Source organism: Apium graveolens, chromosome 8 (genome assembly GCF_009905375.1).
Source record: "Apium graveolens cultivar Ventura chromosome 8, ASM990537v1, whole genome shotgun sequence".
Lineage (NCBI taxonomy): Eukaryota > Viridiplantae > Streptophyta > Magnoliopsida > Apiales > Apiaceae > Apium > Apium graveolens.
In genome coordinates this window covers 38,269,242-38,295,669 of record NC_133654.1, presented here as the reverse complement: position 1 = coordinate 38,295,669, position 26,428 = coordinate 38,269,242, and the positions used below count along the sequence as shown (strand labels likewise).

The 26,428-nt window shown below is 39.4% G+C and overlaps 1 protein-coding gene across 1 annotated transcript in view; it reads left to right on the top strand.

Annotated features, from left to right (window-relative positions):
• LOC141679501 (uncharacterized) overlaps nucleotides 1-26,428 on the top strand; it is a 94,143-nt gene that overhangs the window by 2,595 nt on the left and 65,120 nt on the right. The gene's annotated exons all lie outside the window — the stretch shown is intronic.

Sequence of the window (26,428 nt, the reverse complement as noted above, 5' to 3'; positions counted from 1 at the left end):
ATCTGTTAACCTCTTCAAAGGAATTGCTCAGAGAATTCGATAATTGGAAACTGAAGTTCGTGTTTCAGAAAGCTCCACTGAAATGATCTATACAATGACTTTTCAACCAGAATTATTGGAAAAGATAAGAAGATGTCAGGAAGAAGTAATGAATCATGAAATTGACAATTTTTCAGGAGAAGAAATTAGCCAAAAAGATGATAAGGGAATTTTTCGAGTTGCTTCAAGAATCTGGATACCTAATGTACCGGAATTGAAAGCGAAAATTTTGCAAGACGCTCACAGCTCAAGATTTTTAATTCATCCCGAAAGTACCACGATGTATAGAGATCTGAAGGAAAACTTTTGGTGGCCAGATATGAAGAAAGAGATAGCAGAATGGGTCAGTATATGTTATACGTGCCAACGAGTCAAGGCTGAACATCAACGCCCGAGCGGATTACTACAACCACTGGATATTCCAGAATGGAAATGGGAGCACTTAGCCATGGATTTCATCGTGGGACTTCCAAGGACCAGAGCAAATCAAGATGCGATTTGGGTTATCATCGATAGATTAACGAAGTCAGCAAATTTCCTTCCAATCAACGAAAGGTTTTCGATTGACAAGTTAGTACATTTATATCTCAAGGAAATTGTGATGCGTCATGGAGTACCTGTGTCCTTTGTATCGGATCGAGATCCACGATTTAATTCGAGATTTTGGAGATAATTCCAGGAATATCTAGGAACTAAGCTAAACATGAGTATTGCTTATCATCCACAGATGGACGGGCAAAGTGAAAGGACTATTCAGACAATTGAAGATATGTTACGTGTATGCATTAGACTTTGAAGGCATTTGGGATGAACACTTACCGCTAGTGGAATTCTCTTATAACAACAGCTACCATGTGAACATCGGAATGCCACCTTATGAAGCCTTATATGGAAGAAAATGCAGATCACCTACATGTTGGGATGAAGTTGAAGAGCGCAAAATTCTAGGTCCAGAACTGATTAAGAAAACCAAGGAAAAAGTAGAACTTATTCGAAAGTGACTCGAAGCAGCACAAAATCGATAATGTAAATATGCATATCCAACCAGAAGGGATGTGGACTATCAAGAAGGAGAACATGTATTGCTAAAGATATCACCATGGAAGGGATTGACTAGGTTTGGCAACAAAGGCAAGCTAAAGCCCCAATACGTCGGTCCATTTGAAATTTTGAAGAGAGTCGGCAAAGTTGCATATGAGTTAGCTTTACCACCCCATATGCAGCATATTCATAATGTCTTTCATGTGTCAATGCTTAAGAAGTATAACCCTGATACAAGGCATGTAATAGAGTATGAGCTGATAGAGCTTCAAGCGGATTTGTCATATATAGAACAGCCGGTAAGAATTTTAGATCAGCAAGAGAGAGTCTTAAAAAATAAGTCTGTACCAATAGTAAGAGTCTTGTGGAGAAATCCCGTGGTTGAGGAATCAACCTGGGATCTTGAAAGTGAGATGTTCGAAAAGTACCCTCAGTTATTTTCATAGCGTGATTCTGAGGACAAAATCCTTTTAAGGGGGAGAATGTAATGACCGAGAAATGACGCTTGTATTTTATCCTAATAAAGATAATTTATGTGTATTATTATATGATTATGTGTGTTGAGTCATAAAACCCTAATTGTTATGTGTTATGTGTTGTTTGTTTTGATCGAAATCTATTTCGGGTATTTATCGATTGTTTTATTATAAGCTATATATTTTATATCAAAATCTGTACAGCTCAAACAGTGTTTTAAAAGCCCATATTTCAAACAAAATCATTGGCCCTATTTTTCCAAGTATGGCCTATACCACATCGATATTCTGAATATCTAGACGTTTTATAAATTTACCTTTTTCGTGAAAAATGACTTTTCAGGGCCCCGTCGAGTGTCGAAAACCCCACAAAAAGCACATTTTTATTTTTATATGATCATGAAATTATCAAACATCATTTTTCTTTGCATTTTTGTATTATTCACAATTTTTGGGAATTTTTGGCATATATTTTGTATTTATTGGATTTTTAAAAATTCATAATTAATACCCAAAAATTATAAAAATTGGGGCCAAATAATTTTATTAGATGTGTAATTGGACCTGTTATGGATAAAAAACTAAGGTTATTATTTGCTGTATTTATTACCAAGATTCGGGAGCTAAAGGCCTTTAATGGCTGCTCTCGTGTTTCGTGGCTCGATCTGCCTTTACGAGATGCCTACGTATCTCTATGAATTAGAGAATCAAGCCAAAAACGTAGTTCTGATTTGTGGGGTGAGGCCCCTTATATAGATGTTGGGAGTCCTTGAATTGGACTTGGTATAGGAGACTTGGTGGGCAAGTCTCATAATTAGAATGGATTTTGGAGTCCTAGATAGTAGGAAACTGATTCCTTATCCTTTTAGGTCCCCTTGAGTCTAATCTCTAAGGATTTATATCCCTATCGGGACTCTTCTCAACATCTGATTTTTCCCTTATTAATTAATTACGAAATTAATTAATAATCAGGGCTTTTGGGCCTTTTTTATTCCATCAGGCCTGATCTGGTCCATCAGGCTTAACCTTTCTGGTCTGAGTATCATATATCTTTTTATTGGGCCTAGCAGTCCATAGCTTGCACAATTAATGCAGTATTTAATTATACAATCATAATTTATTTATCCCTATCATTTGCCCCCCAACTTTTGGGAAACATTGATTAGGTTTCGCAGAAGTTAAGTCTATTCGTTCCCTTACAGGGTTTCGTTTTTCCGTAAAGTGTGGAGCGACCTACACATTTACAATGAATTTTCCTTTTATTCAGAAATTATCTTAATTTCCAGGAATTTTTCCCTTATTTCCGGGATTTTTCCCTAATTTTCTGGGATTTTCCCTAATTTTCTGGGATTTTCCCTAATTTTCTGGGATTTTTCCCTAATTTTCTGGGATTTTTCAGATTTCCAGCCCTTTTTCGACTAGGATCCTAGTCGAAATTTCGACCTGGATCCTAGTCGAAAATAGGGGTCAGCCTTGTCATCCTGGTCGAAGGATTTTGACTAGGATTCACGACCTGGATTTCGACCAGGATCCTAGTCGAAATTTCGACCTGGATCTAGGTCGTCAATTCCCCACTTTTAGCTTCTGATCTTGAGCCCATCGACAAGGATTTCGACCAGGATCCTTGTCGAAATTTCGACCTGAATCCTGGTCGAAAATTCTTTGGTTTTCTTGATTCTTGGTCGAAGGATTTCGACTAGGATCCACGACCTGGATTTCGACCAGGATCCTAGTCGAAATTCGACCTGGGTTTTTAATCTTTATTCCTGAAAGATGCTTGGCTAATTCGACCTCATTCCTGGTCGAAATTTCGACTTCAATTTAATCCTATTTTTTCCGTTGTTTTCGTGAGCCTAGTCGAAAAATTTCGGGCAGGGATCACGACCTGGATTTCGACCTGAATCCTGGTCTTTTTTGCCTGTTATTTTCGGGTGCCTGCTCGAAAGTTTTCGAGTAGGATTCACGACCTGGATTTCGACCTGAATTCTGGTCTTTATTACCCGTTATTTTCGGGTGTCTGCTCGAAAGATTTCGGGCAGGATTCACGATCTGGATTTCGACCTGGATTCTGGTTTTTTTCTAGCCTTCTCCATTGGTCCTTACATCTTTTAGGGCTAAAATTGAATTTTCCAAATCCAAATTGGATTTGGGCCTGGCTTTTTCTATTGGGCTTTTCAAATATTACTGGGCCTCTTTATTGGGCTTTTCAAATATTACTGGGCCTCTTTATTGGGCTTTTCAAATATTACTGGGCCTCTTTATTGGGCTTTACCAAATATTACTGGGTTTAATACACCCTGTTTAGAATGTTCTAGAATTCCTAGGAATATTCTGGAATATTCCTTTTTCTGGGCCTTTTCTTATGGGCCTTTCTTCTCAATGGGCTTTTCGTCCCTTCAACTTCCTTTTCCTCCTATATAAAGGAATGAGGAAAGGCTATTACTCCTCACTTTCTCATTTCTTAGTTTTCTTCTTTATCTTCCTGCTAAGATTCTCAGAGCAATAACAGCAAGTCGGAGCTCAAAGCCTTTTTCAGGAGCGCTTCTTCAGGTAAGATTCCTCCCTTTGCTTTTCGTGTCTATTTTTCCATTGTGTGCCATTTTAAGATAGCCTATTTACGTGCCCCTTACTTTTTTCAGATGGCTGACAAAAGAATGACTCGCTTGGCCAAGATGAACGTGGCTAGAAAGTCCAACGATTTTCCTATTCGATCGAGGTATACTTCCTTAATCGACATGATCAACACTCGAGGGGACGAGTACCCGTCTGATGCGCATCTGGACGCGCACGATCATATCAGCACCTTATGGGATCCCAAGGAGCTGGAAAAGTTGAGCAGCTGCTTCAGAATCAAGGAACCTTTTAAGCTGGTTCTTGCAGGTCCGGCCGACAGGGCCTGTCAGTGGAAGAAGGACGCGCTATGCGTCTATAGGGATACTCTAAGGGCAGGTATTAGACTAACTTTTCATCCATTCATTCCTTTTCTACTGGCTGATGTGGGCATCAGCCCTTGCCAACTTCCCCCTAATTCCTGGAGGTTGATTCTGTGCTATCTGTCGCAATGCGCCAAGCACAACGTCCCCACATCTGTTGCTGTCTTCAGGAAGATTTTTCAGTTCAAAAACAGCCCGGATAAAAGTCCGGGTTGGGTTTCTATCAACCAGCGCCCCACTATCTCCCATATCGTGAATGGGAAGTCCATCCCTGACAACAACTTGGGGTGGAAGAAAGATTTTATGTTTGTTATTTGGGAAGGTGGAGATTGGGGCTCCCTGTTTCGATCATCCTTTGGGCTGGCCGTGGACGGGAGCCCAAATGACATAACTTTGTCTGAGGAGGAGGCTAGAGGTTTCAACCTCCTTACGCAAGACAATGGTACTTCCCATTCTTGGGACCTTATCCGGGAGACCGTCCTGGTAGAATGCGGCCTTTCGCCCGTTCATAAGAAAAGTAAGTTCCCTTTCTTACCTCCTTTATTTTCTGCACTTTTATTTCATTGGTTTTCAATTGACTTTGTTTGTTGCAGTGGCTGAGAAGATTGAGGAGGCTACCAAGCTGAAGGACTTGGAGACAACCAGGATGAAGAGGGCCGGGAAGATCTTTAAAGACCCTCGACTGGGTGACCGCTTCCCCGAGTTCCTTCTTCAGGCAACAGAGCCAGATGAGGAAGGCCCCGGCCAAGTTCTGCGCACCAAGCAGAGGCCAGGGGCCTATTTTCAACCTGCTTGGGGGATCCGGGGCAAGGACTCAATTGTGGGCAGCACGGCGCTGTCCAAGGAATGGTCTAAGCATTCCATCTCCCCAGTGGATTATCAAGATTTTGTCCTTTAACAGGACTTAGAGGGGAATGAGCTATTTGGAGCCCAGGCTCTGGCGACGGTACGTCCTTTACTTATGCCCTTCGTACTTATCTTTCCATGTTTCTTTTCTAAACTTTCATTGTTTCTCTTGCAGGCTAACGCCCATTTCCAAGGGGCAATTCACCAAGCTAAGGCTTGGAAGGTTGGCCTGGAAGATGCCAACAAGAAGTTGGAGGAGGCCAACCAAAAAATAGAGGCCCTTGAAGCTCAACTGGCCTCTTCCACTTTTGACCTGGAGACGGCCCGGGCCGAAAATGTCATTCTGAAGGCGCAGAAGGACAAAGCCTTTGATGGCTGGATGGACACCCAAGAATTCAAGGACTTGATGGTGGAGCATGATGCCCTTCTTCACCCAGTTAGCTATAAAGAGGGCTGGGATGCTGCTGTGGAGGCCATCCAGGATGAGTTTCCAGAGGTCCTTGAGCAATCCCCCTTTCCTTGCCCTGTGCGGGTTCCAGAGCTTGGAGGTGTTACTGAGAAGCTTGTTGTTATGATCAAGGACGGAGAGGAGGAAGATTCTTCCGAAGAGGAGTTTGAGCCTGTCGCTAAGAAGGCCAGGGTGGAAGAGCCTCCCAAAGCAGCGCCTCAACAGCCAGCATCTCCTGCAGAGGGAACTTCTACAGGGACTTCGGAGGGGACAACCGAGACATCCGAAGGAACGACTGAGACTTCCGAGGAGACTTCGGATAGTGGTTCTAAGGAATCTCAGCCTTCCAAGGCCTAACTTTTTGTATATCTTCTTTTTGAACTTTATTCATATCTAAACTTGTTACCCTTCGGGGTTATATTTCATATGTTGCTTTTCTTGCCTCTTTCTGTTTTAACTTTACAATCTTAATACGCATTTGAACTTTAAACATCCTTAGATAGAAATAATTTCAAACTCTTTAATATGAAGTCTGGTTTTCCAAAACCTTACACAGCATGGGTTCGACCCTAATCACCAATAACTAGACAATGTAAATTCTACTGGAATATAAAATCCTACGCAAGCAAAGCTTCAAGGTGCTTTTGAACCTACTTGTCAAAATGACAAGTGAGAATCATACTTCGCCTATCTTACACGTAGTAAACCTTCAGGTTTTGTGCGTGCCATGTCCTCGGGACTTCAAAACCTTCCATAGTTTCCAGCTTGTAGGTTCCTCTACCCTGAACGCTCTTGACTCTGTACGGCCCTTCCCAATTCGGGGCAAGCTTTCCTTTCTGTCCGACACCAGAAGCCTCTATTTTTCTCAAGACTAGATCACCTTGTTTGAAAAATCTCTCTTTAACCCTTAGGTTGTAATAGAATGAAGCCTTTTTCTGATATTCTACTATCTTTGCATGTGCCTCATCTCGCACTTCATCAATTAGATCCAGGGCTAACCTCTGCCCTTCCTCATTTTCTACAGCATTGAAAGCCTGAATCCTTGGAGAGGAATGTGATATCTCCACGGGAACTACTGCTTCTGCCCCATATGCCAACATGAAAGGAGTTGCTCCTGTCGTGACTCTACAGGTAGTCCTATAGGCCCATAATATGGGAAGTATCTCATCCACGCAATTATTTCTTGACTTCTCGATCCTCTTCTTTAGTCCATTCAGGATTATTCGATTTGCTACCTCTGCTTGCCCATTGGCTTGCGGGTGAGCCACAGAGGTGAATCGTAACTCAATTTCATTTTCTTGACAATACTTCTTGAATTTCTCATTGTTGAATTATGTTCCATTGTCAGTGACGAGGATACGGGGAATTCCATATCGGCACATAATGTTTTCCCACAGGAATTGTGCAACCTGCTTAGTTGTGATTTTGTCCAAGGGTTTGGCTTCGATCCACTTGGTGAAATAATCAATGGCTACGATCAGAAATTTCCTTTGTGCCGTGGCCATAGGAAAAGGTCCTAGAATATCCATCCCCCACACAGCAAAGGGAATAGGCGAGTTGATAGAGGTCAGCATCTCGGAGGGTTGTCTAACAACTGGTGCATGCTTCTGACAGCGATCACACTTCTTTACATACTCATTGGCATCAGTCATCATTTCTGGCCAATAAAAGCCTAAACGGGTTATCTTATGAGCTAAGGCCCTGCCCCCCAAGTGTTGCCCACAAATACCTTCATGCACTTCCTCAAGAGCTAAGCGTGCCTCATCGGGCCTGAGACACCTCAAGTAAGGAACCATGAAAGATCTTTTATACAGAATCCCATCTATTAAAGAGTACCTTAGTGCTCGAACAGTTAACTTTCGTACTTCAGTTGCATCGCTTGGCAACCAACCGGTTTGAATATGAGCCTTAATGGGATCGATCCATGACGTCCCCAGACCTATGGGAGCCACAAGCTTAACATCTATGCTTTGTGTCTTCAAAACACGGAAGTATACACTTCCTGAACTTTCTTCTATCTCAGATGAAGCAAACTTTGATAGCGCATCTTCCTTAACATTTTCTTCCCTTGGAATATGTTCAACATGGCATTCATTAAATTGGGTCATCACAGCCCTTACTAGGCGGACATACTTAGCCATTGTATCATCCCTTGCCTCAAATTCTCCCTTTACCTGGGATATGATCAGCTTCGAGTCTCCACGGACCTTTAAGTTTTTGACTCTAAGTGTCCCAGCTAGACCAAGGCCAGCTATCAGGGCTTCATATTCTGCCTCATTATTTGTAGTTGGGAAGTCTAGCTTCATAGCATACTCAATTAAGAACCCATCAGGGCTTTGCAAAACCAATCCTGCTCCACTGGAGTTTGTTTTTGATGCTCCATCAAAATAGAGAACCCAAAACTCTTTATCATCCTTCTCCTTGCTTTCATTATCGTCCTTCTTTTTGCTTTCATTATCGACTCTCTTGTCTTGAGGTATGGCATCTTCCTGCCCCCCGACTTCTTGGTTGGGTATGGTACATTCCACCACGAAGTCAGCTAGTGCCTGGGCTTTTATGGCCATACGTGGCTTATACTTGAGATCGAACTCTCCCAACTCTATTGCCCACTTAATCAATCTCCCACTTGCCTTGGGACTGTGAATGATATTTCTCAGTGGCTGATTTGTTAGCACCTCAATCCGATGAGCCTGAAAGTAAGGACGCAGTTTTCTTGAAGCCATTACCAAGGCTAGAGCGAATTTCTCAATAGTTGAATAATTCAACTCAGCACCATGCAAAATTTTGCTGACATAGTATACGGGTTTCTGGACTTTCAGTTCCTCCTTAACCAACACCGCGCTCAAGGCGCTCTCTGAAACAGCCAAGTATAAGAATAAAACTTCATTCAGAACTGGCTTGGCCAACAACGGGGCCTGGGCCATATACTTCTTTAACTCTTCGAATGCCTTCTGGTTTTCCTCACTCCATACAAAGTCTTTGATGTTCTTTAGTGACTTGATAAATGACAAGCACTTGTCTCCTGACTTGGAGATGAATCGTCCTAGCGCAGCAACCCTTCTTGTGAGCTTCTGAACATCCTTGACAACTTTTGGGGGTTCCATGTCCAGGATTGCCTTTATTTTATCGGGGTTAGCCTCAATTCCCCTCTTTGAGACCATCAATCCCAAGAATTTTCCAGATCCTACTCCGAAAGCACACTTCGTAGGATTTAACATCATCTTGTGGTACCTCAGGACCTCAAAAGCTTCCCTCAAATGGGTTATGTGATCAGTCTTTACTAGACTCTTGACTAACATGTCATCAACATAGACTTCCATAGTCTTACCAATAAGATCCTTAAAAATTTTGTTTACCAACCTTTGATAGGTGGCTCCTGCATTCTTGAGACCAAACGCCATAACAAGATAACAATAAACACCAAAGTCAGTGATAAATGATACCTTTGGAATGTCATCCTTATGCATTTTGATTTGGTTGTATCCGCTAAATCCATCCATGAAACTCAGCATCTCATGTCCAGCAGTGGCATCAATCAAAGTATCAATTCTTGGCAGTGGAAAACAGTCTTTGGGGCATGCATCATTCAGATCAGTGAAGTCTATACACATCCTCCACTTTCCATTAGCCTTCTTCACCATTACAGGGTTGGCTAACCACTCCGGAAATTGGATCTCCTCAATGAAACCAGCCTCTAAGAGCTTTTCTACTTCCTGTTTTATAGCCTCTTGTCTTTCCGGGGCAAAATTTCTTTTCTTTTGTTTCACTGTCTTTTGGCTTGGATCCATGTTTAGCTTGTGAGTAATCAGCTCCGGGTCTATTCCTGGCATATCAGCTGCTGACCATGCAAAGACATCACTATTTTCTTGCAAAAATTCCACCAACTTCCCTCTAAGGGGCTCTTTTAATGTGGCTCCAATGAAAGTCATTCTTTCAGACTTCTCGGGGTCTAAAGGAATAGAAACCAAGTCTTCTGCAGGCTTTCCTCTCTTCTCATCATTTTCTCGTACATCCATATCTTCAATAGGAAGAACCTGCCCCCCGGCTCCATCTGCCCTCAAAGAGGCCACATAACAACTTCTAGCCATTTTTTGATCTCCTTTCTCTTCTCCAATCCCGTTTTGGGTGGGAAACTTCATGACTGAATGGTAGGAAGAGGGGACTGCCTTGAAGGCATGTATCCCTGTTCTCCCCATGATAGCATTATAAGTTGAACTAGCCTTTACCACCACGAAATCCAGCATCTGCGTTGCTTGCCTTGGTTCCGTACCTATGGTGGTCGACAATTTGATTATCCCTTCCACAGGACATTCTACTCCAGCAAATCCATATATCGGCATGTCGGTTGGTGTCAACTGGGAGTCGTTATACCCCATCCTTAGAAAGGTGTCGTGGAGCAAGATATCCACAGAAGCACCATTATCCACAAGGACCCTCTTAACCGGGCTATTTCCTATTATTGGTGTTATGACCAGCGGGTCGTCATGGGGAAACTTCACACCCTCTAGGTCAGAATCATCAAAAGCCAATGTTACTTCTGTCCTGGCCCTCTTCGGGGCTTCTCCAACAATATGCATAACCTCTCTAGTATATGCCTCCAAAGATCGTGTTTATCACAGGCCCTCGAGGTCTCGGCCCTCCATAAATGGTGTTTATAATTGGTCCTCTAGGCTGGGGGTTTCGCCCCTGATCATCTTGGTCTCTCCTACGATCCTCAAAGTTCTTCCTTCCATTATTATTCCTATCCCCTCCTTCTCCAGTGTATTTGTTCAATCTTCCTTTTCGAATGAGGAACTCAATTTCATCTTTCAATTGCCTACACTCATCGGTGTCATGGCCAACATCTTTGTGAAACCTGCAATACTTGCTCTTATCTAGCTTGGCGGGATCAGCCTTCAAGGGCTTAGGCCAGCGAACATCTCTGTCTTTCTCAATCTCCATCAAAATCTGACTTCTAGGAGCATTCAGCTTAGTGTATTCAGTGAACTTTTGCCCAGGTCCTCCCTTCTTGGGGGTTGAATCAGGGTTTTGTTCGGTTCTAGGATATTTGTCCTTTGCAATATATTCTAAATCAGTTTTCCGCTTCTTGCCTCCAGTGGGCTCATTACTTACTACGGTCTTCCTCATGCTTTCTTCAACTTTGATATACTTCCCTGCCCTCTCCTGGAGCTGCAACATGCTCTCAGGGGGGCGTTTGGCCAAGGACATCTTAAAAAACTCATCCCTAGTGCCTTGTTGCAGTGCTATCATGGCTACCTTATCATCAAGGTCCGGGACTTTTAAAGCCTCCTTTATGAAACGATTCAGGTAATCTCTCAAGGATTCCTTAACTCCCTGCACAAGACTCATAAGAGATTTTGAACTTTTCTCATGGACTCTTCCACTGATGAATTGCTTAATTAAAGCCTGACTTAATTCTCTGAACGATCCAATAGAATTTGGGGGCAGACGACTGTACCATCTTTGAGCCATACCCGACAGGGTTTGAGGGAAGGCCCGACACTTTATAGCATCATTCACGGGTTGCAGCAGCAGTGCATTAGAGAATGTCCTAACATGATTAGCGGGGTCTCCCGTGCCATCATAGGCTTTAATAGTGGGCATCTTGAATTTCCTTGAGATATGGGCATTCATTATCTCTTCTGTGAAGGGTGGAGTTGGATCATCAGGATCTCCAAGGGGAAGGAGATTGCTTGGATCAGTTCTTGGGACAGCAGCCCTTCTTCGTACCGGACCATCCAGGTCTATGACAGGAGGAGGATTTCTCCCCCTAGGAGGTATCTGGGGTCTGGTGGCCTGGTGAGCCTCCAAATCACGCCTCAGCCTTTGGATTTCAGCCTCATGAGCCCTGATCCTTTCCTGCACTTCTTGGGGATTCGCCCCTGGGGTGCTTTGGGGGCGTTGCCTTCCATCGGCCATTGGCTCTTTTCCAGGACGCCTCCTTCTCGGGGCCACTTCATCATCCGAAGATTCGGAGTCTCTCTCAGTATAAGGACCAGAAAATTCCCGATCCTCAGGGATAGGACCCAGACCTCGTATATAGGGGGGCGACTGCCCTCGTGCTTCACTTCGCCCAGCATATCCGCTTCCTCCAACCTCAGGGTGAAGGGGCATCCCATAAGGGGGGTTAGTAGTAACAATAGTTGAATATTCATACCCGACGGGTCGAGAATTCACAGGTATATGTACTTGTTGAACTTGAGGATTCGTACCTTGAATAGTCGGGGGAGTTGTCCCTTGTGGCTGAGGTTGAGTTGCCCCTGTCTGGGCTTCCCCTTGAGCAGATGCATAAGTTGAGTGGGGAGGAATCTCCACGGTTGACGAAATCACCTGAGTTGTCCCTGATGGTGTTCCTTCCTTCAAAGCTCTAATTGTTCTCCGTGTTCTCGCCATGGTTGTTGTTGTGCTTTCCCACAGACGGCGCCAAATATTATGGATAAAAAACTAAGGTTATTATTTGCTGTATTTATTACCAAGATTCGGGAGCTCAAGGCCTTTAATGGCTGCTCTCGTAGTTCGTGGCTCGATCTGCCTTTACGAGATGCCTACGTATCTCTGTGAATTAGAGAATCAAGCCAAAAACGTAGTTCTGATTTGTGGGGTGAGGCCCCTTATATAGATGTTGGGAGTCCTTGAATTGGACTTGGTATAGGAGACTTGGTGGGCAAGTCTCATAATTAGAATGGATTTTGGAGTCCTAGATAGTAGGAAACTGATTTCTTATCCTTTTAGGTCCCCTTGAGGCTAATCTCTAAGGATTTATATCCTTATCGGGACTCTTCTCAACTTCTGATTTTTCCCTTATTAATTAATTATGAAATTAATTAATAATCAGGGCTTTTGGGCCTTTTTTATTCCATCAGGCCTGATCTGGTCCATCAGGCTTAACCTTTCTGGTCTGAGTATCATATATCTTTTTATTGGGCCTAGCAGTCCATAGCTTGCACAATTAATGCAGTATTTAATTATACAATCATAATTTATTTATCCCTATCAGGACCCTTAATAATATTTAGGGGTATTATTTTGGTTAATATAAATAGCTGAATTATTGTTAATTATTAGTTATTTAATTATTAAAAAAATCAGAAAAATCAAGAAATTCATTGTTGGTGAAGAACATGGCAGGAATTAAACCATCGATTTGAACGTGATTTTGTTGCTCAAATCTTTCATGTAAGTAGTCACATTGAAGCTTTTGATCTCTACTATATGTTGATATCATCAATTTTTGATTTGGTTGATTCAATTTTTTATTTGTGTTTTAGGGTTTATACTCGAATTTAGGGGTTTTTAATCTAGGAATCGTTTGATTGTTTGGTTGATTCAGATAGCTTTATCATAGTTTTAGGAGTGATTTCATGTATTTACTTTGATAGTATAATCCCTGGAAGGTGATGCACGAGTTCTTGGTTTTCAATAAATTTTGATTTCGATTTTGTTGAATTATCGATGTTTTTGGTTGATATTAACTGTTGGGATCGATTCTGGAACTCAGTAGCTTCGATTTCGTATATTAATCATTGATTTTGGTTAACATTTTGGTGAGGAGCAACTTCCGACGAAGTTCATCGGAAAAGCTTCGGCTTTTAGCTGGAGATGGAGGTAGGACGACGACAGGACGATGGTGTTACTGTGGTGGAGTTGCTGCAGCTGTGGGGATCGAATGGCACTATAAACTGGAGGAGATGATGGCCTGGGAGCTCGGGGCGGACTCGTCAGAAAACTCCGCCGGTGGCCGATGCTGCTGCAGAATCCGGTGGGTCGACCCGTGTTCTTGGGGACCTGACCGTCGACCCGTTAACCCGAAGCCATGACCTGGTTTTGATCTTAATTGTCACTAAACTGATTTTTAAAAACTGTTTCTGTAATTTTAATTAATTACTTTTATATTTATAAACCAGAAATAGTTTTTATAAATTCTAAAAATCTAATAAAAATCAGATTAAAAATATGATTTATTTTATAAATAATTTCTAAATTATTTTATTAATTTAGAAATTTGAATTATAATTATTTATTTATTTATTTAATTACTTATCCAATTAATTATTTAATTATTTATTACTTAATAATTAAGTAATTATTTAATAAATATGTTAGATATATTTGATAATGTCATGGTTAATATGATTTATGTTTAGTTTTCAGATCTTACTTAAACAGGATAAATCAGTACTTACTGGAAGTCAGGACTTAAGGATATCAGTACTTATATTATCAGAAGATAATCATTAGAAGATGGATATCAGAACTTAAGTACTGAAGGACATTCAGATAAGGACAGCAGCTGATTAAAGGAAAGAAGATCGAGACAAACATAAAAATCGATATGCATGAAGAAGGAATTCTATGAAAATAGAATACTTGGAAGAAAAGATATCTGATTGATATATTTTAGGAAGCAGAATTATATTCCATATCAATTAGCGATTATCTTGTAACTGTGTAGTATATAAACATAGACATAGGGTTTACACTAAAAGTGTTATCATATTCGAGAAGATTATTCATTGTAACCCTAGCAGCTCTCGTGATATTTGTTCATCACTGAGAAGTAACAGTTTCATACTGTAACAGAGTTTATTATTTCAATAAAGTTTGTTTTCTGTTACTTGAGTTATTAAAGTTTGATTTGATTGTACTTTACACTGTATTCACCCCCTCTACAGTGTGTTTGTGACCTAACAAGTGGTATCAGAGCCTATCTGTTAACGCACAAACAGTTTGAGATCCAAACACAATCATGTCTGACACAGAAACTCCAACTAAGCCTACCAAAACTGAAGAACCTCCAAAGACACAAATTTAAAGTCGGTATGAGACTATCGAGTTCCCATACTGAGACCATCTGAATATGCCATATGGAAGGTGAGGATGACCATGTTTCTGGAAGCCACAGATCCAGAATATCTTGATAGAATCAAGGAAGGACCTCATAAACCAACCAAGCTCGCTATTGCAGTTGCAGGTGAAGCAGCAAAGACTGTACCAAAGGAGAAGAGTGATTATACTGTTGAAGATATCACATCAATTGCTAAGGATGCTAAGGTACGACACTTACTGCATAGTGCCATTGATAATGTAATGTCAAACAGGGTAATTAACTGCAAGACTGCAAAAGAGATATGGGATGCTCTGGAAACAAGGTGTCAGGGAACTGATACAATTAAAAAGAACAGGAAGACAATACTCACTCAAGAGTATGAACACTTTGACTCAAAGGCTAATGAGTCATTGACTGATTTATATGATAGACTTGTCAGACTCTTGAATGATTTGTCACTGGTTAATAAGGAGTATGATCTTGAAGACTCAAACCTTAAATTCCTGCTGGCTCTTCCTGAATGCTGGGATTTGAAGGCAACAATAATATGAGACAACTACAATCTTGATGAAACAACTCTTGATGAAATTTATGGAATGCTCAAGACTCATGAACTTGAGATGGAACAAAGAAGCAAGGAAAGGAGGAAAGTCAAGGACAATTGCTCTTAAGGCTGAAGAAGAATCCCCCAAGGCAGCTACCTCAAGGAAAGACAAGGGTAAAGCTCTTTTCATAAAGTCTGATACTGAGTCATCAAGTTCTGAAAGTGATGATGACTCAGATTCTGAAAGCTTGCCTGAGACTGATGCTGATGAGGAGATGATGGAGCTGTGTGCTCTTATGGTGAAGGGGATCACAAAGATTGCATACAGGAAGTTCAGGAAGGGAAAGAAATTTTCCAGGAAAGGCACAAGTTCTGATAAGAAGAATTTCAGAAGATCTGAGGGCATAGGAGGAAAGTCTGATAGAGGAGATTATACCAATGTCAAATGCTATAACTGTGGTGAGAAAGGCCACATATCTCCTGATTGCAAGAAAGTGAAGGGTGACAAAGGCAAGGCTCTTGTCACAAAGAAGAAAAGCTGGATAGACACCTCAGACTCTGAAAGTGAGGAGAATTATGCTTTGATGACAAATGCTGATAAATCAAGTGAAAGCAGTTCTGAAGCTGCTGAATCAAAGGGCAACAAGAAAAACATCCTGGTTCTGGACAGTGGATGTTCAGGACATATGACTAGAAATAAAGCCCTGCTATCAGACTTTGTGGAAAAGATGGTCCAAGTGTTTCTTATGGAGATGGCAACGTTGGAAAAACTTTGGGATATGGCAATATCAATCTTGGGAATGTCATCATTAAAGAAGTAGCAGGACTTAAACACAATCTGTTGAGTATAAGTCAAATATGTGATAGAGGTTATCATGTTGATTTCTTTGAAGAACACTGTGAAGTTGTGAGTAAATCTAAAGGCAAAGTTGTTCTGAAAGGATACAAGCGTGGTAACATTTATGAAGCTAAGCTTTCAACAAGTACTGATGGTTCTGCAATCTGTCTGATGAGTAGAGCATCAATTGAAGAAAGCTGGAATTAGCACAAGAAACTCTCTCATTTAAATTTCAACAATATAAATAAATTAGTCAAGAAAGATCTTGTGAGAGGATTGCCAAAGTCAGTATTTGCTCCTGATGGCCTTTGTGATTCTTGTCAGAAGGCTAAACAAAGAAAATCCTCATTCAAGAGCACGACTGGATCATAAATTCTTGAGCCTTATCACCTACTACATGTTGATCTATTTGGTCCAGTAAATGTCATGTCTATTTCAAAGAAGAAATATGCTATGGTCATAGTGGATGAGTTCACCAGATACACATGGGTGTATTTCTTGCACACAAAAAGTGAAACTGCATCTATCTTGATTGATCATGGCAAACTACTGGATAAATTGGTCAAAGATTCTGTGAAGACAATAAGGAGTGATAATGGCACTGAGTTCAAGAATTTGATAATGGAAGAGTTCTGTAAAAACCATGAAATTAAGCAGGAATACTCTGCTCCTGGAACTCCACAGTAAAATGGAGTTGTTGAAAGGAAGAATAGAACTCGCATTGAAGCTGCACGTACAATGCTTGAAGAAGCAAAGCTTCCAACCTATTTCTGGGCTGAAGCTGTGCAGACTGCTTGTTTTACTCAGAATGCAACACTCATTAACAAGCAAGGAAAGACACCATATGAGATGGTAAAGAAAAAGAAGCCAAATCTGAACTATTTTCATGTATTTGGATGCAAGTGTTTTGTTCTTAAGACTATTCCTGAACAGCTATCTAAATTTGATCTAAAGGCTGATGAAGGAATCTTTGTTGGATATCCACTTTCCACAAAAGCCTTCAGAGTCTATAACTTGAGAACAAGAGTGGTCATGGAATCTATCAATGTCTCTTTTGATGATAAGAAGATTACTGGACTTGAAGATTTTATTGATCATGATCAGCTGAGATTTGAAAATGAAGACTCAAATTCTGATACTGAAAATCCTGACAATATAAGTCCTGATACTGCAAACTCTGATGGATTAAACTCTGATGTTATTGAAACTGTGGTGACTACGCCAAAGGAAGATGCACCTATGCAGGGGTAGCATACTCAAGATATTACCACATCTCAAGAAGCATCAGAACATACATTTGGCTCTTCAAGTTCTGATTCGTCATGTTCTGATAAGGCAAGTTCTGATAGTACTGAAAATCTAAATTCTGAAGAATCGAACTCAGAGAGCATAGTTTCAGGGGGAGCATCAGAAAATGAAATTGAAGACAACATGGATCTTGGGGGAGCATCCAGTTCTAGAGAAAACCTTCCATCTTCCAGGAAGTGGATTAAATCACATACACCTGATTTGATAATTGGAAATCCTGATGCAGGTGTCAGAACTAGAACAGGTACTTCAAATGAATGTCTTTACAATTCTTTTCTTTCTCAGACTGAGCCAAAGAAAGTGGAAGAAGCTCTTCAAGATGCAGATTGGGTGCAAGCAATGCAGGAAGAGTTAAATGAATTTGAAAGAAACAAAGTCTGGACCCTAGTACCAAGACCAAATAATAGATCTATTGTTGGTACAAAATGGGTATTCAGAAACAAAACTGATAGTGATGGCATAATTACAAGGAATAAGGCAAGATTGGTTGTAAAAGGATATTCTCAACAGGAGGGAATTGATTATGATGAAACATTTGCACCAGTTGCTAGGTTAGAAGCCATAAGGATATTTTTGGCTTATGCTGCTCACAAAAAGTTTATTGTCTTTCAAATGGATGTGAAAAGTGCTTTTCTCAATGGAGAATTGGAGGAAGAAGTATATGTTGAACAACCTCCAGGCTTTGTAGATTCCAAATATCCAGGTTATGTCTACAGGCTTGATAAAGCACTTTATGGACTTAAGCAAGCTCCTAGAGCATGGTATGAGACTTTAGCTCAGTTTCTTCTGGAAAGTGGATTTAACAGAGGAACTATAGATAAAACACTATTCTACCTCAACCATGGAAAGGACTTACTTCTGGTCCAGATTTATGTTGATGATATCATTTTTGGTTCTACAAATGACAGACTTTGCAAGAAGTTTGCCAAACTGATGCAGTCAAGGTATCAGATGAGTATGATGGGGGAACTTAGCTATTTTCTGGGCCTTCAAGTCAAGCAGAATGAAGAAGGCACTTTTATTTGTCAAACTAAGTACACCAGAAACTTGCTGAAGAAATTTGGAATGCAAGATTGTTCAAGTGCATCCACTCCCATAGCCACTGCAACAAAACTGGACAAGGATACTGGTAAATCAGTAGATATTACTGATTACAGAGATATGATTGGCTCTCTACTCTATCTAACTGCTAGTAGAACTGATATCATGTATGCTACCTGTCTTTGTGCAAGATTTCAAGAAGATCCTAGAGAACCTCACTCAACAGCTGTGAAAAGAATATTCAAGTATCTTAAGGGAACAGCTGATCTGGGATTATGGTATCCCAAAGAATCAGATTTTAAACTAATAGGTTACTCAGATGCAGATTTTGCAGGTTGCAAAATTGACAGGAAAAGCACAAGTGGAAGCTGCCAATTTCTTGGAGGCAGATTGGTTTCTTGGTTTAGCAAGAAACAAAAGTCAATTTCCATATCAACTGCAGAAGCAGAGTACATTGCTGCAGGATGCTGTTGTGCACAGATTCTTTGGATGAAGAATCAGTTACTGGATTATGGGTTAACATATTTCAAAATCCCTATTTACTGTGATAATCAAAGTGCTATTGCTATGACAGGTAATCCAGTTCAACACTCAATGACAAAGCACATCAGCATTAGGTACCACTTCATAAAGGAACATGTGGATGAAGGTACAGTGGATTTGCACTTTGTTCCAACAGATCAACAACTAGCAGATATCTTCACAAAACCACTGTGTGAAGCTACTTTTACAAGATTGGTAAATGAACTTGGAATGGTTTCAGGTTCTTTCTCTAAATCTGCTTAGTTTTGTTCTGATGCATCAGACTTTATGATCAGTATTTACATAAATTACTCTCTTTGTGTATTCTGTGCTTAATTGAAAATTTGCTTAAGTACTGACTGTTGTCTGATGTAACTTTCTAAACTCTGAAAATGATATGTCTGTTTATGTAACTATTCAATCCTATGAGGATACATGTGCTAGATGCTGACCTAGTAATCTTCAATATACTAAGATCCCATGTTAGAAGTAATTATTTATGTGGAAATCCATTGACACAAGCAAATCTTGATATTGAGTTTAGTTGAGTTTACTTTGTCTATCTTATAACTAAGTCACAAACTAGAAAAATGCTTCTCATCTGGTAAGTTCTGATGCAAATAAATCTGTTGAATGTACAAAGTGCTGAAAAACCTCACTTATCAAAAGAAAAAGAAAAAGAATCAAGGATTAAAATCAGGTACTCCTTTGAGATCTAGAGTAAAAATGTGGAAGGGACGACCGAAGTCTATTGCTGGTATTAAGTAAATATGCATTAGAAAAGCAAAATATTTTCTTGGTGACTTTTCACACTCTATGATTACTGGAGAAATACTCTGATAATAGCATAAATTCTGATAAGCAGTTGTGACTCACTTACACTGAGAAGCCACTGTAAGATGGAATTTAAAAAGATGCGCAAAATTAGCATAAAATAGTTGAGGTGGACTCTAGCATGAACTCATTCAATAGTAGGTTTCAGAATAATGACAGGTTTTTAGTAAAGTTTTAGTTATGCCTTATTTCCAAGATGTACTGAAGTGAATCAGACTTTACTCTTTGTCTGATATTTAGCTTAATGCACACACTAAACACTCCATATGAATGATGAAAATTACTGTGGTGATCTATGTTGTTTTAGATGAACAGTTATTGTGTCACATTGCACAAATTCTGAGGACAAGTTCTGATTGCACGTTCTGATGATTAAGTTCTGAAGAATCTATATCAGAATTTGTGTGAAGACTTACTAAGATAGGCATTCATTTTTCGAGTTAAGAATTTATGTTCTAATAACTGTTAAGATCTGATATAAGTCTAAGTTCTGATATTAAAATCTGATCCTTTACTTGAATTATTTGTGGATAAAATTTTAAAACAGTCTCAGTTTAAACCAGAATATGTTGAAGTGGCAGATTAACAGTCACTATATTTAGGGATAGTGGTACTCGTACATGCACAGTCATTTTTACTTGCTTCTTGTGCGCATTAAACCATGTTTTACCTTTCCAATGACTGTTTTTCTTTTTCCAAGTCTAGGGAGACGAGGTAGAATTAATTCTACCTGTCAGCATTAAATTTCCTTGCGTCTCCTGGCATTCTTTTGCCTATATAAACACCCACTTCACATCAGCCTATACATCAATTCTTTTATCACAAACTCACCTTCATTTTCTTTATATCAAAAACACCATGGTCAATTACAATATGTTTTTGAACTATGAAACATTCAACATGGAGCTGAGCTGTGAAGCCTGGCAGCAGGAATGGCACGTCATTGCCATTCCTGATGAGATATGGGACTCAGTTCCCCAGGAGGTACTCACCCATATCCTGTTCTTCTACATGGACTACCATCGCCATCTGGAGCGATTGGAGGAGGAAAGGCGGGAAGCTCTCCGCCAGCAAGAGCGAATCATACGACTCGTTGTTCTGTTTGTCGAGAGTAGGAAGAAGAAATGATTTATTTTCTTCTTCCTGTTTTTCTTCATTGTCAGCCTTGCCCTGCTTCTTGAGCTAGGACTAGGGCTGTTGATGTTAGGTTTAGAAGCTTAGAACAATCTTGTAAAGCTCTGATGTAATTTAAATTTCATGAATGTATTCTCTCGATATATTAATATAATTTCCTTTTTCTTTGCAAGTTTTTGTCTCCGAGATGTTTGTAACTTAAATGCACTGATAAATCCTGATATATCCATGTTCTGATGACCATTTCTATTTTGATTTAAATTAAGTTCTGATCTTACAATTTCAGTACTTATTTACTTGATTTATTTTGGTCATTCTCATTCTTGAATTTTTCTCAGAATATTGGAGTTGCAGTGAAAAATAATTGAATAAGTGGGAACAGTTTAAATTTTAAATTAAAATTGATTTACCTTGATTAATGGAATTACTGGGTAAGTGGAACGGTTTTTCCTTGAAAAACTGCAAGTGGGTAAGTAATGATTACTATTTTCCCGTGCCCATTAAATATTCATTATTGCTGCATGTCTGACAGGTGTCCAACAGTTATATTTTTTTTACCAAGTATAAGTAAGAGAGAGAGAAGATTATACAATCTTTTATTTACTTTTTCAACTTTATCTCTCTCTTTGCTTTTACTCTCTTTAATCTCCTGACATTGGTTTTTCATACAGACATTTTATCAAACACCTAACAGGCACTCTTAAATCTCGATTTTTCTCATGGCACCTAAGGATTTGATCATTGATGGAGCTAAATTTGTTCCAAACAACTATGCTGTAATTCTCGATCATGCTGAAGCTCCATCTGAGTTACATTTTGTGCAAGATCTTCTTGCACACAGTGAAATCGGGTATGCATTGACCCAGCCTTCAGTCTTTTCTGGCCAACAAGTTCTGACGTTTTGGCGGACTGGGCACTTTGATAATGGTGGTACACATGGTACTCCCAGTATTGTTTTCGAAGTGGATGATTCTACACATGTGGTAACTCCTGGTACAATTCGAAAGGCTCTACATTTACCAGAAGGATGTACTTTTTCAACCCCGGAGGAATCAGCTCTTAAAGAATTAATGGCTAGTTTGGGGTATGAGCAAAGTTTGGCAAAGCTTGGGCAGTTGAAACGGGCTCATATCAGAAAGGAATGGAGTTTCTTCTTCGACTGCATCACTAAAGCTTTTGGAAATAAGTGTTCCAACTTTGATGTAATCCCTATAATGAGTCAGCACATCGGGTATGCACTCATTAACCAAACTCATTTCGATTTTGCAAATGTTGTGATAGGTTTTATTGGGGATAGGATGACAGAAGATAGGAATGTTGTTTACTTTGCTAGATTTTGTCAGCTTATATATAATTTTTGTTGTGCTGATGAACCCCAACCTACCACTGACTTAACTGCACCTTTCAAAATTGCAAAACGAGCCTTTAATGATTTGGTAAATGCTGATCTTAAGAAAACAGTGGTTAGACCTTTACAGATTCCTCGGTCTGTAAAACAGATCTTGGTAGATGCTGATCCTGACACCTATAGATCTGTTTATCCTGATATCCAACCTACCACCACATCTCAAACACCACAGCAACCAACAGACCATACCACTCATACTACTCAACTATCCCTCAGAACATATCTCAAATCATATCTCTCCACTTCACAGACAGCTCAACCCTCATCCTCAGCACCTATTATGAAGCCTTCATCTTCCAAGCCTAAGAGGACAACGACTGTTCCTCAAACACCTCAGAAGAGAAGGAGGATTGTTTTGAGAGATGAATCTGACAGTGAGGAACAGGTTTCTACATCAGAACCTGTTGTCAAAGAAGCTGAGAAAGTTCATTCTCAGAAGGATTCTGGAATTGGGGGATCTAAGCTTCTCAAAAGGCTTAGAAAAATGACTTCTACTGAAACTCCCAAGGAATACCAACCTTCAAAGAGATACAAGAAACAGAGAGCTAAAAGGTCAGTTTCAGATGATGAGGAAGCAGCAACTAAGGAAGGAGATCAGGAATCTCTGATCTCACAAGAACCAAAATCTGCTAAAGCCACTGTTTATCCATCAACTCCAACTCAGGAAGCTGCTACTGAAACGGCCAACACACCATCTGTGTCTCCTGTTCAAAAGTCTGTATATCCTGTTGTTCCAGGCACAAGTGCTGAAATTGATATCCAGACCTTGGTTGTGCCTGAAGTACTTTACTTAGAAGCTCTAACAGCAAACTCCAGAATTATCTAATACACCTTCTCTGCATCTAGATGCTGATGATCAGAATATAGGTGAGCATCATGATATGGCTGTTGATCAGAACTTGGATCCAGATCGGCACTTAAAATATGATGCTGAAGCTTCAATTGCTTCGCATACTGTTGTTTTGTCAGAAAATGCTGATTCTTTAAGTTCTGATGCTGCAAATGCTGGAGATACTGGTGATGATGCTCTACAAGCAGATACTGATGAAGCAGGTCCTTCAGGACATGCCCCTCAACAAACAGTTCTTAAATCTGAACTTGTTAAGAAGTTTGTTACCAGAGAAGCACCAGTGCCTTGGAGTGAAACTCCTGCTAGTCAGGAGTGGACTAAGGAATGAAACTCAATTACTTGTGTTCCATCTGCAAAGAATCTGACTGAGCACTTGACAAAAGCTGATGAGATGTTAAATACTGATGATTTTAAAACACAGCTTAGAGTCACTGCATTGAGTACTAAACATCTACAAGGTCTCCATTCAACTACTCATGCAGAGCTACACAAGATTCAAGAAGAATTCATCAAACAGGAACAAATTCAGAAAATTGACAAGAAAAAATTCTTCCAACCTACCTTTGACCGAGTTGCTTATATTGAGAAGACTCAAGAGAAACAACAAGCTCAGATTGATGATATTATGAAAAATCAAGCTTCTCAGCAATCTCAACTTAGTGAAATCCAAAACTCAGTGGAATTGCTTGTCGCTCTTCTATTACCTGCTGATGCCAAAAAGGGGGAGAAAGTAATTAAGTCCAAATGCAAAACTGATAAGACACTGAAAGGGAAAGATGATGAAAAGGATGACCAAGGAAACTCTGGAATGGGTAGAGGTCATAGTGAAGGTAGAGGTTTCTCATCAAGAAAAGCTGAAATCACAAGTCACAGGACAAGTTCTGATACTGGAAAAAGGATTAGTTCTGCTACTAGTAAAAGGATAAGTTCTGATGAATTTTTAGATCTTGATGAAGAAATGTCAAGACAGTTATTTCTTCAGGAAAATCCAGGAATGGACTTGGAGAGTTTAGTGGAAGAAGAAGCCAGACTTAAATCAGAAAAAGTCAAGTCTAAATCTGAAGCTTCTGGTAAAAAGATACTTCCAAAACTCAAAGGCATTGTGATAAAAGAAAGGACAAATACTGAAGCAACATTGGCTAAATCACAACCGCAGATAGATCCAAGATCCAAGGGAAAAGAAAAGGTTGGTGAACCTATCAAGGTTTATGTGCCTCCTGAGAATGAAGAAATTACTGATGAAGATGCTGATCTTGCTCTGACTTCAAGAAAAGTTCTTAAGACAACCTCTGACATGGCTCAAGTTGTTCAGAGTCAAGAGACAGTAAGTTTCGATATTTCGAAGAAGCAAGTAACCTCTGACATAGCTCAAGTTAACTTGATATCAGAAGATAAATCAAAGACAGTCCTACCGGGATTCACTAAAGCAAAACAGACTCAACCTTTGAAGACTGCTGCAAGTGGTTTTGAAGCAAGAGTAGTTACTGGAAAGGGAGCAAGAGATAAAACGGATTGGGAAGTGCTGATGAAAGAAGAATACAGAACACTACCAATGATCCAACTTCCTTGAGTGAACCAGGTATTGGAGCAACTCCTGAGAGATTGAATCAACTAGAATCTGTACAAATGGTTTACCATACCTACTTGAAAGAACACATCTTGTTGTACTTCATGACAAATGGTAGGGTTTATCATATAAGGCAAAATGTCATTCCATTGAAGTATTTTGAAGAATTGGAGCATGTACTATTCTTACTTCAAGTGAATGATAGATTGACAGGAAGTGCTGCAAACTATTTGAAGGATCAGATTCAGAGACAGAAAAGGCTTTATTCTGTTAAGTCTGACAGCACATATGTTCCAAAGTACAGAGATCACAAGGGTGATATAGTTGAAATGAAGCCCAACACTGCTAAGATTATAACTACCTTTCTGGGTTACAGGGCTGTGGAATTCAATCTTGAGTCTGATAAAGCTTATTTGATCAGACTGGATCAGGGCTGCAATCTTTCAAATTGATGAAGATACTGCAGAGCTTAAAGATGCTAAAAGGAGGATGATTGATGAACTCAGATATGCTGAGAGATGTTTGTTGAAGAACTATCTCAGAACAACTCCTGACATCAGAGAGATCAGAAGATGAAGCCAAGTCAAGATCTACAACTGCTTAAATTCTGATATTTGTACAGACTGAAGTTGTTATCAGAAGTTAAATATTGGTGAAGCTTTAAGGACTGTAAGTTGTAGTTATCTAGTCTAATTCTCATGCATTTGTACTTAATGTTTTTGACATCATCAAATATCTGTTAACTTGTATATTATGCTAATTTACAAGTTGGGGGAGATTGTTAGATATATTTGATAATGTCATGGCTAATATGATTTATGTTTAGTTTTCAGATCTTACTTAAACAGGATAAATCAGTACTTACTGGAAGTCAGGACTTAAGGATATCAGTACTTATATTATCAGAAGATAATCATCAGAAGATGGATATCAGAACTTAAGTACTGAAGGACGTTCAGATAAGGACAGCAGCTGATTAAAGGAAAGAAGATCGAGACAAACATAAGAAGAGATATAAATGAAGAAGGAATTCTATGAAAAATAGAATACTTGGAAGAAAAGATATCTGATTGATATAATTTAGGAAGCAGAATTATATTCCATATCAATTAGCGATTATCTTGTAACTGTGTAGTATATAAACACAGACATAGGGTTTACACTAAAAGTGTTATCATATTCGAGAAGATTATTCATTGTAACCCTAGCAGCTCTCGTGATATTTGTTCATCACTGAGAAGTAACAGTTTCATACTGTAACATAGTTTATTGTTTCAATAAAGTTTGTTTTCTGTTACTTGAGTTATTAAAGTTCGATTTGATTGTACTTTACACTGTATTCACCCCCTCTACAGTGTGTGTGTGACCTAATAAAATAAGATTAAATAATAAGATCGAATTATTCAATTAATGATTCGATAATTACTCAATTAATGCGAATAACTCGTAATTATTCGAGTTGTGTTTCGATAATTTGGGAATTGGTGTTGGGGCGTCGATTCATATTTATGCGATCAGAGTCATAATAATTGTTCATATCGGATAATTAATTATAATTAATCGATTAGATTATATAATTCGTAATAAATTATAATTAATTCTAAAAAATAGGGAATAATTATTTTAAAATCTAATAATTCTTAATTAACTATTTAAAAATATAACTAAGGTTTAATTAATTATGATTAATTAATCATAATTGATTTATAATTAATTAAATCTTGTTTATTGCGTAATAACTAAACCGTCTATCCGATTAGAGTGAAATGAAG